This window comes from Triturus cristatus, chromosome 11 (genome assembly GCF_964204655.1).
Source record: "Triturus cristatus chromosome 11, aTriCri1.1, whole genome shotgun sequence".
Classification (NCBI taxonomy): domain Eukaryota; kingdom Metazoa; phylum Chordata; class Amphibia; order Caudata; family Salamandridae; genus Triturus; species Triturus cristatus.
Window position 1 is genome coordinate 270,314,738 of NC_140594.1, and position 16,266 is coordinate 270,331,003.

Below are 16,266 nucleotides of genomic sequence, written 5' to 3' on the forward strand. Positions count from 1 at the left end.
ATCGCGTAAACTGGTGGAGCGCTTAAAAGCGAAACGGGGTTTGGGCATGGTCATGGTGGGGGTGTGAAGTAATGGCCAGTGTTTCCTGATCACTTGTCTGATCTGAGTTGACAAGGGGCCAAAAGTGGTGACTACGGGAATGCATTCTCCTGGAGTTTTAGGTGTTCTCTCCAAGAGGGCCGCTCGGGGGGTATTAAGGGCTCGTTTTTTAGCCTGCTTAATAACCTTAGTAGGGTAAGCTCGGGCCTCCAGTTTGCATGATAGGGTTTCTGCTTGTTGTACAAAGTCCTCGATGTTCGAGCAATTCCTGCGATATCGCAGGAATTGTCCCACCGGCAGATTATCCCTCAATGCCCTAGGATGATACGATCTGTAATGGAGGAGGGAATTCTTGTCTGTAGGTTTCTGGTGGACATTGGTTACCAATCTCCGGTTCGCTGCACTGATGTCGAGATCCAAGTATGTGGCCTTGGTGTTGCTGATGGTCCAGGTGAATTTGAGACATTCCTCGAGGCCATTGAGCCATTGAAGAAACCTGTCAAGATCTGTTTCAGAGCCTGTCCAAACACAGAGCACATCATAGATGTATCTGTTCCAGAGGGCAATGTTCCTCTGGAAGGGATTAGTGCTATGCAAGATGTAATTGGTCTCAAATTGGCCCACATAGATGCATGCCAGACTGGGGGCGAATGTAGCCCCCATCGATGTACCGGACACCTGCAGGTATAGCTGGTCCTTATAGGCGAAAAAGTTTTTTGTTAAGGCCAGTTCAATGCATTGGAGGACAAAGGTTTGAGGGACATCGTAGAACCATTCGCATTCACCCAGGGCATGTGCTGCTGCCACCAGCGTTGCTTCCTGGGGAATGCTGGTGTATAACGATTCGATGTCAATTGTGACCAGTAGTTGGTGTTGGGGGTCAAACTCCATGTCGTCCAAGATCTTTAAGACTGATGTAGTGTCTTGTACATAGGAGGGTTGGGTGATCACACATTCCCTCAAGAAAAAATCTGCAAACTGGGATAACGGTTCTAGGATAGATTGAATCCCCGATACTATGGGTCATCCCGGAGGTGGCCTCTGTGCTTTATGGATCTTTGGAACGATGTAAAACGCAGGGGTCCTGGGTTTTTCGTTGATCAAGAAGTCCGCTTCCTTAACCGTGATCCACTTTTTTGCTTTGGCTTCCGCGACCATGGTTTGTATGGTCGTCTGTAGGTTCTTAGTGGGGTCCCTCGTGAGAGGTTGGTAGTTATGTCGTACATCCAGTAATCTGGCCACCTCCCGCTCATAATCCGCAGTGTCCAGCACCACCACCGCTCCCCCCTTATCGGCAGGTTTGATGGTGATACTAAGATTCTGCTGGAGAGAATGTACTGCCGCCCAATCAGCCTTAGTCATGTTACTGCGGCTGTGGTTCTGCTGTTGTTCTTCCAAAATGCTAATGTCCTGCATGATTTTTTGTTCAAAAACAAGGACTTCAGGGCCGACAGAGTGGTTGGGGGGGCAAAATTGAGACGGTCGTCGCAGATTGGTAGAGAATACCGAAGGGGCTTCAGTTTCTTCACCCTGGAAGAATTTACTGAGTTTGATCTTCCTCATCAACCCATATAGTTCGCCCCGCAGCTTGAAGCTGTCGTGTTTGGGAGTGGGGACATATCCAAGGCCTTTGTTTAAGACCCTGTGCTCGTCTCTTGTCAAGGTGTATGAAGACAAATTGACCACAATGTCGTTCTCCTCTCTCATTACTGGGGTATCCTGCCCCTGCTGCGGGTGATCCTGGGTGAAAAGTTCTGCCACAATGGGTTGTTGTTGTGGCGTGCTCTGTATTTGGACAGGCTCTGAAACAGATCTTGACAGGTTTCTTCAATGGCTCAATGGCCTCGAGGAATGTCTCAAATTCACCTGGACCATCAGCAACACCAAGGCCACATACTTGGATCTCGACATCAGTGCAGCGAACCGGAGATTGGTAACCAATGTCCACCAGAAACCTACAGACAAAAATTCCCTCCTCCATTACAGATCGTATCATCCTAGGGCATTGAGGGATAATCTGCCGGTGGGACAATTCCTGCGATATCGCAGGAATTGCTCGAACATCGAGGACTTTGTACAACAAGCAGAAACCCTATCATGCAAACTGAAGGCCCGAGCTTACCCTACTAAGGTTATTAAGCAGGCTAAAAAACGAGCCCTTAATACCCCCCGAGCGGCCCTCTTGGAGAGAACACCTAAAACTCCAGGAGAATGCATTCCCGTAGTCACCACTTTTGGCCCCTTGTCAACTCAGATCAGACAAGTGATCAGGAAACACTGGCCATTACTTCACACCCCCACCATGACCATGCCCAAACCCCGTTTCGCTTTTAAGCGCTCCACCAGTTTACGCGATCGCCTTGTGCACTCACGACCCAAGTGTGAGAGTAAATCCACAGGTATCCCGCCGGGACATTACCAATGCGGTGGCTGTAATGTATGCGAACTAACCACTCCAACTAAGAGTGTCACATTGGCGAATGGCAAGAGCTGGTATTTGAATGCGTTCAGCAATTGTAATACGAACAATGTTATATACAGACTGACATGTCCATGTGGCCTCCACTACATTGGATTGACCACGCGAAAGTGAAGGTTCGGGTGCAAGAACATTTAAGCACAATCAGGGCGGGTAAATTAACCACGAAGCTGGTTCAGCATTGCATGACAGCCAGACATGGCCCGAAGGAATTACGCTGGGTAGTACTGGAGCGCGTCTGGGGTGACAGCTATAACATGAATGCCAGATTAACAATGAAGGAGGCACGCTGGATTTACCAGGAGGGAGCAGATCGACATGGTCTTAACGACTATATAGAGTGGAATCAGGTTGCAAATTAACATGTACACCATATTGCATCCGCATCCATATGAACTGCATAATGTCTATCACCAAGTACATACATAGTGACAGGTGGTTGAGGGCATCCCATGTAGCCCCGGCGCATATTCCGTCGGACAATTCATAAGAGAGCATCGGTAATTATTTGCACTGCATATTATTAAGATCGGCAATTTAGATTCCTAATCGTTGACGGGGTTTTGGAGGTTGGGCTATGCTACAGCCACTAACCAACTCAATAAGCCAACTAAACAGGGGAGGTTAGGATCAATAGTATACCGTACACGCACCTCCTAGTAAGGGTATGTCTCATTGGGGACATAAGAGGGCCGCTATTGCCTCCATTGCACGCCTGTTCATGCCAGTAACTCCACAGCACACACGCAATTTTTCCCGCTAAGCTGTAGCTATTAATTCACGCATCAAGCCAATTGAGCTGGGTTATGTGAATGACAATGACATAACTATATCCTAGAGGTATCTTTGAGTATGGATATGTTTTTTTGTTCACCAAAGATGGCCGCTACCGCCTTCAATGTATGACTGTGAATGCTAATGATACCATACACGCCAGTTTTGGTTTACACAAGATGGCCACTACAGTCTTCAGTACACGTTCGCGCATGGGCATAACCTACGTGCGCGGAGCATTTAAACGGGAAAGGGGCATGGAACCCGCGATGGAGGTGTAACTGAACCCGGAGCGCAACACTGACGAGGTGAGACCGACATCGGGGGGCGGGCGACAGACGCACTACAGAGTAAGGTGAAGATAGAGGCTTTGAGTTTTCGCCAGAGGTCATCGAGTATATCTAGCCCCCTCGACACATACTCACTCTCTTTCTTCCTTTTTAAAAAAAACAAGGGGTGTTGTTATCGGAGAGCCCACACTTGAGGCATTACGATACCGGGTACTAACTATACACAGACACCACAACTAGGAAGGTACACGGTCAGCATCACAAATGCGATGAGGCAGTGAAGTGCAGTCGCGTACATGGCCAGTTTAATATGAGGGGACGTATTAGGAGATAAACGATACAAGTGTGGCAGCTACAGGTGGCAATGATAGGATTTCGAGCACCCGGTGATCACAGGGTTGAGGGCCCACATACAGCTAACAACAAACGTAGGCGTGTATGTTGTGAAATATAGAGATGTAATGTGATAAATTTCCGTTTCCATGCCTTCTAGATATATGAATCCGCAGGTTGCGGGTAAGCAACTCAGAAGTATCTGAGGTAGCACAGTTCCTTCCGTTCTGAGGGGTGAGGTATGCTGTAGGTGAGCACCCCAAACGGTAAATATGATTGATATAAATGATGTAGGCACAGAGTTAATTGCAGTCAATTAATGCTAACTGCTTTAATGTTTGTTTGAATGCATGTCCCCCCGTTATGAGTAACTGGGGTGCTTAGCTGATTGAATGTGTGTCTATTTTATGTTTCCCGTAGGTCCTGCCAGATACTACACTGGGCAGAGCAACTAAAGCAGAGAGGCTAGTCGACCCTAGCCCTGAAGAAGTTGCCACCAATCCATACAGGCAACGAAACATGTTGGTTTTAGTGGACAGCCACACAGCACTGAATAAAAGTCTGATTTAGCCAGTGTGGGACTGCCCGGTTTTAATTGGGAGTTATTTTGGGTCCTGATCAGACTCATCCTCCCTCGTTTTAGGGTCAACACCCACTTCTTTCCCCTCTTTTCTTCGGAATATAGACACAGCCTAGATTATTAGTTTCACTTCACATTAGGCATCAGAGTAGACACTAGATTCTTGTATCACTCTTTATTTTTCATTTCGGACGGCAGTTGCCGATGATGAGAAGGTGAGGTAGCGGGCGAGTACCTGTCCGCATATACCTCGTGGGGGTTACGTCCGTGAGGTACTGCCGTCCTCCTTACTTTTTTGTACCTCTTTCTTTTGAGGCATTGGAACAGATACCAAATTGGGTGGTTCTGTTGAATGTGAGGTTGCTTTTTCTGCCTTTGTTTTCTTCACATACAGGGGTGGAGTAACCACAATATTCTAGGGGAAACATGTTGTTAAACATACCTAGTTTTCAGGTATCTATATAGCCAGAGACACCAGTACTCCGTAACGATTGGTTACCAGCGCCACAAAGACGGCTAAAAAGTAACAAGATGTGCATTAGCCAGCACGTTGAGTAAATAGCGTTAAGTGTGTCCCTGTGCTTTAAATAAAGATTGGTCCACGGGGTAGGTCCTTTTTGTGTATATGGATATGAGTGGGGGGTGACCTGCCCTTACGACCCCCTTGGCTCCAGTTCTGTGTATGACTAAGAGAAATGGAGGTAGCCAGAAAGGAATAGCATTTAAAGAGGTGGCTGTGGGGAAACAGAGACAGAGTGAGAGAAAGGGGAGGTGAAGAGGTGAGGTAGTGAACTGACAGGTATATTGGGAGCTTAGGTAATGAAAGAGAGTGGCTGGACAGGACTCAGGCTGATATGCATATATCTGGGTCTAATCTGAGGTAGCATGGTGAACATAATAATGATTGTAGGAAAGTAGGATCTGCTTTTATGGTTACTCCCACTTTGAGCCTGATGCCATGCTGTTTCTGACTAATCTAACTATGATCCTGCTAATCAGGACCCTAGTCTCTCTGCGTTCTCCCCTAAATTGTTATGGTAAATACTTAGGTGCATAATAATAATATAATAAAGGGGCTTGTAAAGCGCATGGTGACGCCATCCCGGCGTGTCCCCGCGCTGTGGAGAAAAGTCAGGGCCAGGAGAGGGAAATTAAAGGGAAAACAGATGGGTTTTCAGAAGTTTTCTGAACAAGGTCTCTGAATCCGCTAGTCTGATACTCATAGGGAGAGAGTTCCATTCTTTGGCAGCCATTACACGAAAAGAACAACCACCCATTCTGGCTTTCTTGACGCGGGGAATTTTAAGCAATCCAGTTCCCCCAGAGCGGAGAGTTCTGTTAGGCTCGTAGGGGATAGCCAGATCAGTCATGTAGGGGGGAGCTTTGTGTGAGATGATCCTGTAGCACATTAGAAGTGCTTTAAATAGGACTCTCTTTTTTATGGGGAGCCAGTGCAGAGTGGCTAGGGCTGGTTTAGAGGCTGATCGTTTAGGGAGTCTAAGGACTAGGCGTGCTGCCGTGTTTTGGAGTACTTGAAGTCTCCTGATGTTTTTTTGTGTTGTTCCGAGCAGAAGCACATTTCCATAGTCTATCCTCGAGGTCACTAGAGCTTGGGTCATAGTGCGCCTGGCTTCAAGAGGGAGGAGGTCTAGGGTACGGTTCAAGGTCTTCATCACCCCGAAGCATTTCCCTACCACTTTGTGCACATGGTTGTCATAGGAGAGTCTGGGATCAACCCAGATCCCCAGGTTCTTAGCTGCTTTGCAGGGAGTGGGTAACGGCCCCAGACATAATGGCCACCACTCCTTGGTCCAGCTCGTATCCCTGTCTCCAATTACCAGAACCTCCGTTTTTGAACCATTTAGCTTCAGGCAGTGCTGGGTCATCCAGCCTGCCAGAGCCTGCATGCAGGTTTTAAAGTTGTCGGCAGCAATGGAGGGTGCTTGGGACAGGGAGATGAGGAGTTGGGTATCGTCGGCATATGAGACTAATTCAATGCCGAACGATTCAACCACTTCAGCCAAGGGGGCCATGTAAAGATTGAACAGGGTGGGGCTCAGGGCAGAGCCCTGAGGTACCCCCTGTTCTAAAGCTATGCTATCAGAGAGGTACATGCCTCTCTGAACCTGGAAGCAGCGGTTGGTGAGAAAGGCTTTTAGCCAGCCCAGTGCTTCCTGGGTGACCCCGGCTTTGTTCAGACACTGCAGCAAGATGGAATGTGCCACAGTGTCGAACGCGGCACTAAGGTCAAGCATAATCAGTGCAATAGTCTGGCCCTCATCAGCGCCTGCCCGTAAGGTTTCGGTCGCTCTCAGAAGGGCGGTTTCAGTGGAGTATCCTGCCCTAAACCCTGATTGAGAACTGTGGAAGGCATTATTAGACTCTAGATGGGCCATGAGTTGGCTGTTAGCTATTTTTTCGGCCACCTTCGCCAGATAAGGTAGCAACGAGATGGGCCGCAGGTTTTCTAGGATATCCTGACTTATGTTCGGTTTTTTCTTTATCGGAAGTACAATGGCTTTCTTCCACTCCGCAGGGAGGGTGGCCGTAGAAAAGGAGAGTTGGAGAATGTATCTAAAGTGTTGTTCTAAGACTTTAAGGCTAGCTGCTAGTATCTTGGGAGGGGCAGGATCCCGAGGGGAGCCTGATTTGATGCTTTTACAGATACTATTTAAGGTTGTGGTAGGAGGGACAGAGAAGCAGTTTAGGCATGTCTTAGCATGAGTGATCTCCAAATTCTCAGTAAAGTCAGAGCCCAAGGGCAAATCCTTAGAGAAGTTTGCGTAGATGTTGGTGATTTTACTGGCAAAGTATTTAGCAATATTATTACACGTTTCAACAGAGTCATTCTGGGCATTGCTCTCATTAGTTACCACCGAAATTTCTTTGAAAATTTTGAAAAGCTCCTTTGAGGAGTTCTCAGCCTCTCCAATGCGGGTCTTATAATGAAGTGCTTTAGCGGAACGGATAAGTTTATAGTAGCTCGCTTGCGCTTTTTTATATTGGTTTTTGGCTGTGGGGCAAAATTTAATGCGCCATTCACGTTCCAGTTTTTTGCATGCAGATTTTGCAACCTGAAGTTCTGAAGTAAACCACGGGGAGGGTTTCCTCATCTTCTTGTTAATTACTGACCTACGGATGGGAGCGGTATTGTCTAGGGCAGTTAGGACACAGTTCTTAAGGCATGTATAGGCGGTCTCACAGTCGGACCCTCCAAGAGGTCCTGCCGCTTCAATATTGTCGATGAAAGTGTCTAAGTTAAAGTTTTTCCACTTTCGACATTGGTAAATCTGCGTGCTATCGCTCCTTGTTTCAGACTCGGACACCCATATTTGTAAGGGAATGACAAAGTGGTCAGACCAGGGAACGGGTATTGGAGGAAGCGCTTCTACTCCATTCCAGTTGCCAAATATGGGGTCGAGCAGGTGACCTTGTCTGTGAGTAGGGTCCTGGTTTTTAAGAGCTAGCTGCAGGGAAAGTAATTCAGCTTTTATACAGGAGGCATCCTTGTCTTGGACATCATCAAAATGAATGTTCATGTCGCCAAGCACCAGGAGTCTGGATTTCCTCAAGGCGAGATGTGCTGTCGCCTCTACTAGGCTAGCTGTAAAATCAAACAGTCTGCCTGGGGGTCTGTATATAAGAATACCTGATAGGGAGTGTTGGGGCCCCAGTGTGATAGTGAATGAAGCAGCTTCGCAGTGGTCAATTGTCAGGGGGGATAGGGAGCATTCCAATGGGGCTCTAACAGCGATAGCTATTCCTCCACCCCTACCGTCTTGCCTGTCAAGCCTAGCGAGAGAATATCCAGGAGGCAACGCCTCTATGATGTCTGGGTCAGAGTGTTCGCCAAGCCAGGTTTCAGTTAACAGCAAAATATCAAGTGTTTCATCCTCGAGTAGATTATAAACTAAACTTGGATGCAGTGTTTACTGAGAGATCTACAGTTAAGCAGTGCGGATACTGGGGTACCTTTATAAGTCCCTAGTATATGGTACTAAGGTACCCAGGGCATAGGTACCCCAGGGTCCCCCATGGGATGAGGCATGCATAATGCCACCCATGAGGGACCACTCAAACTGTAACTACAGGACTGCCATTGCAGCTTGTGTAAGCTGGTGCTAACACACCTTACAAAAGATATAGGTTTCCCTATATCTAAGGTCACTGCACTTAAAACCTATAAATCACCCATAAAGCAGGCCTTTTCAATCCTGAAGGCAGGGTGCTCAGTTCTAAGTGTGACGGTGCCCGTGCCTGAGCAGGGCACCCCTACAGCCTACAGAGTCCATTCCCCCGGGTTGTAAGTGAGTGTCAGGAGTCCACAGATGGCAGTGGAACTGATTGGCCTCCTGGTCCCACTGACGAAGTACTGTTGCCTTATATGCAGGCTGGTCTGGAGCCCTTTAAGGGAAATCCATCTGAGGAGTCCCCGGATGCGTGGCCTATGATGTTTCCCACGACGGCCCGATCAGAAGAGCCGCAGGACGGAACAAGAGAGGAGAGCACCCGGACGTATGCGGAAGGCGAATCCTGGTCGACAGAAGAGCCAGAAGCATGGAGGTTGCAGTGAGCGGATGAACTGAACGGAGACGAGAGAGGAAGTGCTGTCCCCGACGAAGACGTCAAGCCAGGAGACCAACGAGAACGCGTTCCACCACCCTCCAAGGGGAGGGTGGCTTAACAAGGTACGGGCGAAACTTCAGGGGTTTCCACGGCATGGGTAGGGGAGGGCGGTGATTGAGAGGGAGGTCACAACAGGGTCCCCTCGGTGTTGGTGTCTTGGTGTTTTGTCCTTCACTCCCGTTACCCTGCATCAGGAAGTGTTTCGCTTCCCCCCCACTGATCCTGTTATCATTTTCTTTCTATTTTGGGTTCGGTCATTTTCCGGTACCGGGACCTCGGAAATTTGGTGGAGCCAGGACGAACTTTCCCCGCACCCCTTCCTCTGGGAGACAGCTGGTGAAAAAGGGAGCAGCCCCAACCAGGAGGACCCTTGTGTACTGGACTGTAAAGAAATATACAATAAAGAAACAGTATAGCACCATATTCTTAGTCTCGCTGGTGTTTGGTGCTCCTATGGACACCTGCTCCGTTACAGTGAGATAATCATATAACATATAGAAGGGCACCGTGTCATTAAGCGATGACCATCTCAAAACTTGCTATAATGAACCCTACCATGTTTGGTATCAAACATGTTGGAATCATAGCTCCCACGCTGTAAATAATGTGGGAGGAATGACTCCAAGCCCTGTAAAGGCCCTTAGTTCGGGCCTCAGTGCTCCCGGTACCAGTCTTCTAGACCAAGATAGCGCAACATGGCTGCTACAGACCAGTGACACAATTCTGCCCTCCTGCTGCTGAGCCTGGCTTGAGCAGAGAAAGGCAGAACTATAGGTATCCTGTCACAGGAAGGTGTGACCACCTTCCAGACAGGGTTTAGTGTATTGGGGCCGGGTGGAAATGCTTGGCAGCGCCACTCAGTCTGCTTGAGGGGCACATTTGGTGCCCTCCATGCATAGTCCAGTTCAAACCAGCTCAGGGAGCCGTTGGTTCCCGCTCAGGCGCAAAACTGGACAAAGGATATGGGAGTATCCTCCCCACTGTCCAGCCCCTCCCCTGGGAGGGAACCATGAATTGTCCCAATCTTTTCCTTGGGGTACTTAACGGCTTATCTGAGGGTGGTCCCTAGATTCGTCGTGGGACATGATTCATTTCAGACACCACTTCAACTTCAATCGTCTGGGCACTCTGACTTCGCCCTACCACCAAGATCTTCGGGCTTCAAGTAGCACCAACCTCAAGCATCTCCAGTGATCAGTATCTTTGACCACACCACATTGCTTGCACCGTGGCCTGCATCTTTTGGTGAGCTGCTCGAGGTCCTCTTGCGACTCCAGTGCCTCCGGCCTGTGGGTCCTTTTGAGGGTCATCTTTGAATTCTTTGGGCTCTTCCTGATTGCTCGGGCCTGGCCTAACTCCCCTGCTTCTGGTGAGACACCTAGACCTTGCTGGTCTCGACACTGCACCTTCTTCCCTTACCACGTTGTTTGTAGTTGCAAAGGCTTGTTGGTACTCCTGACAGACACCGACCCCTCAGCTCTCGACATCCGACATGGGACTGCTTGTGAACGACTCCTGGTCTTCCACAGCATCGCCTGGTCCTCACAGCTGCAGCTCCAAGGGCACCGTCGTCTCTCCTGCAACATCCGGCATCAGTGGGCATTCATCTTCCTGGCCTCCTGGGCACTACTCTGTCCCTGCTCCTTGTAGGTACTCTTCACCCTGAATCCGCCTTTAGATTCCCAGCAGCTGCATCTTCCTTCCATTGGGTTTGACTGCAGTTTCACACACCACTTCACACCTATGCACCCGTCTTCCCTGGTGTAGGTAATGTGGGTACTAAGGTATCCATGGGTGGGGTGGCTCTCCAACCTTCTGTCTTCCATGGGGTTTCTTCACGGTCCACTGGGAAGGCTCCTCTTTCTTTAAAATTGCAACTGCGACTTACACGTGGATTTGTGCGGAGAACACGGTCGTGTTCCCACACTGCACACAACCTCCGTGGGCCTCCTAGATACTCACCATGGGTGGTTCCTTGGGTCCCCGACACTTCTACGTCCCCTGTGTATAGTCTTGACTCGAGTCGTGGTTCGCATACCACTATTTTAATATATTGTTTAGTCTCCCCCTGGGGACCACTGTGTATTCTGTGCTACTTATGTGTTTCTATTGCAAAGTATTGTGTGAAATGTGTATATATCCGGGTAGGAGATATCTGTATGTGTTAGTGAGTGTCTTATAATAAATACATATTTTTAAAAATACCTTGTGTGGTTCTTTTTCATTTAATCTATACCTATAAGATTATGTTCTGGTAAATCAAGCTGCTTTGCACTCTTTCTGGACTAAGATGAAGGCTGCTCTCTACAGCTACCACTTAGAGAGCTTTCTAAGGTTGTCTAAGACCACTAACAAAACACCATAAGGGTTCACTGGATCAGTGAAAGGTGTCCACTCACATAAGGGTACATCATATACTGAGCCAGCCTCTCACAATGATGGACTGGGATGTATCCCTGAGTAATTGCCAGTAGTTGAGATTCATTAGTTTCATTTAGCACTGTTATGTTTACTTCAGTGCGATACTCTAAATGCGACGTGTATACCCAAACTTGGGTCATGTGCTTACTGTGCCACTAGAACTAAGCTGCACATTACTAAGGAGCCTCAATCAGGGCAAAACTGGTTCTAGGATGTTTGTATTCGGGTTCAAAAAGGTGCTTGACCCTTCAGTTCAGGTTGGACGGTTCCTGCTGGAACAGGACCAAGGATGATTTGCATATAGGTGGGTCCAATCTGAAGTGGCATGGCAAGCAGAATAATGACGGACTAGGATACGGCCCTGAGTAATTACCAATGGCTGAGATTAATTTAAGCATTCCACACATCACTGTTTTGCTTACTTTCCTTTTTTTTGCCAATCTCAGCTGGGTTGATAAGAAAAAGGTAGCGCCAAGAGTGCTTTTTAGAATTTTGCTTAAAAACACTTTAAAAAATAAATAAACAAATGGGGTGCGGGCGAGGGACAAAGCAACACAGAGAGAGGGCAGGCTGGGGGAGAAGGACATGGATGAGAGAGAAACGGGAGCAGGGAGTTGGTTGTGGGGGGTCATTGAGTATAGTGGATGGAAGGACAGGGACAAAAGCACAGCAGTTACGGAGTGTGGGAGAGTAAGGCAAAAGCACAACTGAGGGCAGGGGAAGTAAATGGCAACAGAAGGCAGGAGGGGGGAATCAAAGGACACTGTTGGGGTCAGAGCAAAACACTGGAGAAAAAAACAACATCGATAGCTGGAGGTGGGTAGATCAGAACATGAGGAAGACAGCTGGAAAACACATGCACTCTCAAAGCGTGCTTTACGAAAAAGAAAAAAAATAGGTCCCGAAAAATCAGCACTCATAGGAGACTGGAAAGCGCTAATCAGAGAGGTGGTAAAAATGGGCAAAGCAAACAAAGCCAGCAAATTGAAAGCAAGCAAATGTGAGTTACAAAACACAAAAGACAATGTTAAGCAATGGGTAGAATGTATTCCTAGGTTAGATTTTGGCTTGTCAGGAAGATGTCTTTGCAACCAGACAGCTGGGCTGCCTTGTAGGCCTCAGCCTTAAAAAAGACTGCATGGTGGGGTGGGGGTTTTGGAGCAGGTGGATGAGAAGGGTAAGAGCAGTGCAAGAGCCAGACAGCAACACAGCGGGTAGAGGAAGTAGAAAAATATGGAGAGGAAAATGCAGGGTGGTGAGGAGAAGCACAAGCGAGAGCGAATCAGAGCCACACAGGTGTGAGAAGCAAACAAGGGTGAGAGCAGCGTGGGGGCAGAAGCACACAAGGGAGAGAGCGACACAGAGCAAAGTGGGGGTGAGGGAGGTGTCCATGAGAGAGAGCAACACCCTTGTGAGAGTGACAAGAGTGCTGGGGGTATGCATTTTGGGGGAGAGAACTGAAAAAACACATGCATTCTCATGGAGTGCTTAACCACAAAGAAAAAGAAGTTCCCTAAAAGTGATCAATTGAAGGATACAAGTGAATTAAAGAAATGGTAAAGAGGTTGTGTTCCAGAAAGGGACAGAGACAATATGGGCAAGCTATTGAATACAAAGCAAGCAAATAAGAATGCCAGTAAAGTCAACCCCTGGTAAGCAATAGAGAACTGTAAGCCCCTCTAAGTTTCTGGTAAACCCACAATAGGTTTCTTGCCATGTGACAGCATGCATTGACTGGCAGGTGAGATCTTCTAAATACCACTGAAATTCATCATTTACGGTTAGGTATGCTAACCATAACTTACGTCACTGTCATGCATTGATTTTCTTTTTTTAACTCTTTTTATTTGACAAAACAACAGAAAGCTCAGCAATACAGACAGCAGTATTATAGAATTCGGGTATATCACAGGTGCTCATTACGTTTGATGCTTCAGTCCAGATATTCCCATCTTTATTGTGTCTCTCCCTCTCCATCCCCCCTTTCCCCCAGAGCAATTCCTAACTGTGGGAGACAGGCATATCTCACCCTGATATGTATTCCACGCCGCCCACTTACAGTCCCACTTTTTAGGGTACACCCTGTTTTGGAAGATGTCTTTTTCTGCTATCATGGCTCTGTCCATGTTGGCCTCCCATCTTCTTATTGACGGTAATTCCTCAACTCCCCATTTTTGTGCAATATTTCTTTTGGCGAGGGCCCACCCCAGGGAGACCCAGGATTGTTCGGTGTGTGTTAGGTCGGTGACCTCCCAGATATTTACCAAGCAGAGCTTTGAGGAGGCGTTAAGTCCCCCCCCCCCACCCTTTCCAGTCTCGATGTAACCACTGTCCAGAAGGTCTGGACGGCAGGACAGTCCCATATGATGTGGAAGAAGGTTCCCTCATGGGAATAGTTTCGGAGGCAATGAATGTCCGTCCTCCTCCCCATCTTGACCAGGGTTCTCGCTGCGAGATAGCAGGATTTTGAGTTGGACCAGTTTTAGTCTCATGGGGATGGCTATTCCTCAGGGGGAGGCCAACTCGTCTCGGCAGTCTTTGTCCTCTAAGTCCCCCACATCTGCCTCCCATTGCTGCCTAAGGTGTGCTAACAAATCAGATTGATTATTAATCAGTTTCTGATAAGTTCGTGACATGTCTTTCTTGTGCTTAGGGTCCAATAGCAGTCTGTCTACTAGCGGGGATGCCTCGGGGAGGATCTCCCCCTCGGAATTGAGCTTTAAGGGCATGGCTAATTTGTGGGTACCTGAACGTTTCAGACTGTGCTAATTGATATCTTTCTGTAGGTCGGCGAATGCGACCAACCCCTTTTTATGCCACATATCCCCCACTGCTGAGATGCCAATTAGATCCCATTTGTCAAACCCGGGACAGGAGCTCAGTCTGCCTAGTCACTCGGGCTCCCAGAGTGAAGTTCCTTGTGTGGTTTTCTTATGCCACCCTAGTTTTTTTGTGACCAGGTGCCAGATTTCTATGGTGCGGGCTGTAGGACCGGTGAGGTGCAGGTCCTTGGGGTTCAAATAAAGGGCTCTACGGTGTCCACCCTGTCCCATTAGCGATCTATCTGTTTGAAGGCTTGGTTCAGTTCGTGGGCCATGGACCCAGCGATTTATTACCGTCAGCTGGGACGCCCAGTAGTATAACTTGAGATCAGGTAGGGCGATGCCGCCATCATACCATCCACTTGTCAGTTTTTGCATTGCAATACACGGTGCCCTCCCGTCCCATAAGAGAGTCCGCACTGCACGCTTGATACTTGTAAAATAGGTGTCTGGGACCTAGAATGGGATATTTTGCAGTGCGTACAAGAAACGAGGCATTGCCAGCATTTTAAAAAGGGCTGCTCATCCCAGGAGGGTCAGGGGGAGGGCTCGCCACTGTCGAACAACGGCGTGCAAGCGGGTTAGTGGCCCCTGCAAGTTGGTGTCATGAAAGAGTGTTGGGTCGGGCTCACATATATCCCCAAGTATCGGAATCCCCCTGTTGCCACGGGGATCTCGTAGTCCTTCGGCAATTTTGGCATGGGGCCATGAACCAGGAATAGAAGAGATTTAGTCCAGTTGATGGTGTAGCCTGAATGGTTGCTGAAAATTCGGAATATGTGTAGGATGCGATGGATTGATGTTGTCAGGGCAGCTATGTATAATAGTATATCATCTGCATAGAGGGAAATTTTGTCTTCGTGGTGTTCTGTCCATTTTAGCCCCCTCATCAAGGGGTCTACCCTTACCCATATCGCCAGTGGTTCTAAGACCAGCGCGAGAATTAACGGCAACAATGGGCATCCCTGACGAGTTCCCCTACTGAGTCAGATCTGTCGGGACGTGTGGCAGTTGACTACTATTTGTGCTTTGGGGTCTATATAGAGAAACGTAATCCATTTAATATAATTAGGTCCGAAACCCATTTGCTCCAATACTGCAAATTGGAAGGGCCATTTGATAGTGTCAAATGCCATCTTGGCATCAGTGTCCGCCCTACCCAACACCCCATGGAGACGACGGAGGTTGAGGGCAGTATTTCGGCCCGACATAAAGCCTGATTGATCCGAATGTACCAATTTGTCGATTATGGGGTGAGTTTGTTCGCTAATACTTTAGCGAGGATTTTTGCCTCTACAGTAAGCAATGAGATGGGTCAGTATGCACTGCACTCTGCAGCTTGCTTGCCCTACTTGTGTATTACTACTATCGGGGCAAGTTGGATCTCGTCTGGCAGAACACTTTTTTGATGCTGTCTAGATACATATCTCAAAGGTAGGGAATCAGCTTAGTAACCGTTAGTTTGAAGAATTCGATTGGGAGCCTGTTGGGTCCCATGGCCTTACCTGAGCGTATATCTCGAATTGTGGCCTGTAACTCTTCTTCTGTTAAGTCTCCCTCAAGGGACTCCCGCTCTTCTGGAAAGAGGCCTGTGACCGATATAGTGGCTAGAAAGTTTCTGGAATCAAGAGGAGAGGACGTGGTAATGGACGTATATATTGCGTCAATGTAGGTGGCGAATGTCTCTGCTATTTGCTGGGGATCAACTATTTCCTCTCCCCCTGCCCCCCTCAATCTGTGTACCCATCTGTGTGCCTGGTCCCTTTTCTCAATCCAGGCCAGTAGCTTCCCCGTCCTCTCCCCTGATGATATACTGTTTTTTGCCTGGACTTGGCTGCCTCTGTCAGAAGCTGTCTATAGTCTTGCTTTCTGCCGTCTAGGGTTTGTTTGATTAAATCTCAC